The following is a 2,621-nucleotide window of genomic DNA, read 5'->3' as shown; positions in this document are numbered from 1 at the left end:
TCAAATTATTCTCCAAAGCCCCAGAAGGAAGGACGAGAAACAATGGTTGGAAACTGATCAAAGAGAGAAGCAACCTGGAATTAAGGAGAAAGTTCCTAACAGTGAGGACAATTAACCAGTGGAACAGCTTGCCTCCAGAAATCGTGGGCGCTCCATTACTGGAGGTTTTTAAGAAGAGACTAGACAATCACCTGTCTGAAATAGTATAGGTTCTCCTGCTCAAGCAGGGGGCTGGACTAGAAGACCTCCAAGGTCCCTTCCAGCTCTATTCTATTCTATTCTATTCTATTCTATTCTATTCTATTCTATTCTATTCTATTCTCCTATCCTATCCTATCCTATCCTATCCTATCCTATCCTATCCTATCCTATCCTAACCACCAGTTAATGCCTTATGCCTACAGTGTTGGTGCACGAGATGAGTTGCAGCCAGAGATATCTCATTGCTATCTGCCTCTGTTTTGCAATCCTAGCTTGGTTGAAGTTTCCTTTCATACCTCCAAACTTCTTTTTCTTCCCAATCTCATAGGGCAGAGGTTGGCGGCCCAGAAAGAAAGGGGGGAGCAGCAAATTTGCATGCACGCATGTGTGCACATGCACAAATGGAGCCACGCGGTGCTCCCAGCAGTGTTAGTGTCTGTGTGTTGTGATTCTTCACCAGCCAGTGGATCCGGCAGCTGAGTCTGAGGAATCAGAGGAGGAGGAGGAGAAGGGGCCTGGACTGACATCAGAGTCAGAGGAAGGCTCTGAGGAGCCCCAAGACTTACAGTCGGACGAGGAGCCTGGCCCCTCCACTTGCGCTCAGGCTGAGACACAGCTGTGCTGGGAGTCTGAGTTGGACAGTGATGAAGAACAGCTGGGACAAATCCAGGATGCATGAAAGCGCAGGCAAGAGAAGCGAGTAGGACAGAGGAATGCAATGGGGCGGCTCCAAAGGCAAAGGAGAAGGCATTAGGAAGCCATGCCTTGGTTGCATACTAGAGAAGGTGTGGGAGGTGCTGCTTGTCGAAGGCAACCGTTCGTGTTGAGGATCGAGTTTCTGTGAACTGTGTTTATTTGCCTTGGACATTGACTCAGGTCTGTGAATAATAAAAGGGGATTGTTTTTTTTCCTGCGGTTCCAGCCTGCTTGTTGGAAGAGGGGTTTCTCCTTGTGAGCATAACAAGGACTCACGTAGGCTGGGACAGAACACCACATGCATGTGCAAACCGGGCTGCTAGTGCCCGCGTGTATGCGCAAACAGGGCGCTAGCACAAATGGGGGGGGGAGTGCATGCACACATCCAATCCCACGGCCCAGTGGCCAGCAGACCATGGACCAATAATGGACTGCGGCCCACTGGTTGGGGACCCCTGTCATAGGGTTTAAAATGGCACACAATTATCCCGGTTTATGATCTAAAATCATTTTTTTTTTAATTCTAAGCACAGTACCCAAGCTAACGTTCAAATGACTTAGGATGAAAAACACCCTCTGGCATAGTTATGGGTGACAATGCTATCATTGCAAATGGGCGATGGTGGGCATCTTGCTATACAATCCAAAAAGAAATCTCCAAAAGTTTGACACCGCCCTCCCTCCCCCCAGTCTTCATCCTTTCAATACTGGAAAATAAGCTGCAGGAAGATTATGTCGGCTGGTGGGCAGATCTGGTGGGCACCTGGTTGCAGAAGACGTTATTTCTTCAATGAAGGAGAATATTTGTAGCTCTCTGAGCTGGCTTGTTTTCTTGCAGACGTTTCATGACCCAACTAGGTAACGTCATCAGTGCTAAAAGGGAATGGGGTTTGTGGAGAGGAGGAGGAGGAGGAGGAGGAGGAGGAGGAGGAGGAGTCATCCTCCTGTGGGGTCCTTGGTGCTCTCTGAGCTTGGTGGTTTTCTTGCAGACGTTTCATGATCCAACTAGGTAACATTATCAGTGCTAGAAGGGAGGGGGGTTGACGATGACGAGGAGGTGGAGGTGGAGGAGGACTGTGGGGTCCTTGGTGCTCTCTGAGCTTGGTGGTTTTCTTGCAGACGTTTCATTACCCAACTACGTAATGTTATCATTGCTAGAAGGGAGGAGGAGGACGAGGACGAGGACGAAGAGGCCTGTGGGGTTTTTGGTGCTGTCTGAGCTTGGTTGTATTCTTACAGACGTTTCCTTACCCAAACTAGAATATAATAGAATAGAGTTGGAAGGGACCTTGGAGGTCTTCTAGTCCAGCCCTCTGCTCAAGCAGGAGAACCTATACCATCCCAGACAAGTGACTGTCTAGCCTCTTCTTAAAAACCTCCAGTGATGGAGCTCCCACAACTTCTGAAGGCAAAGCCATTCCACTGATGGATTGTCCTCACTGTCAGGAAGTTTCTCCTTAATTCCAGGTTGCTTCTCTCTTTTGGTCAGTTTCCAACCGTTGTTTCTTCTCCTGCCCTCTGGTGCTTTGGAGAATAATTTGACCCCTAGCACCGACGATGTTACCTAGTTTGAGTTATGAAATATCTGCAAGGAAAGAACCAAGCTCAGGCAGCACCAAGGACCCCCTTGCTTAATGTCGTTGTATCTTCCACCCCAAGGAACCCACAGAACGCAAGAGGGTAGTAAGTTATAAGGTTTGATAGACGGTGCACTATTGCCACCC

The sequence above is a fragment of the Protobothrops mucrosquamatus genome, unplaced genomic scaffold (genome assembly GCF_001527695.2).
Source record: "Protobothrops mucrosquamatus isolate PMUCROS unplaced genomic scaffold, P.Mucros_1.0 scaffold_140, whole genome shotgun sequence".
Classification (NCBI taxonomy): domain Eukaryota; kingdom Metazoa; phylum Chordata; class Lepidosauria; order Squamata; family Viperidae; genus Protobothrops; species Protobothrops mucrosquamatus.
The sequence above is the reverse complement of the archived record's forward strand: the minus strand, read 5'-3'. Positions refer to the sequence as shown.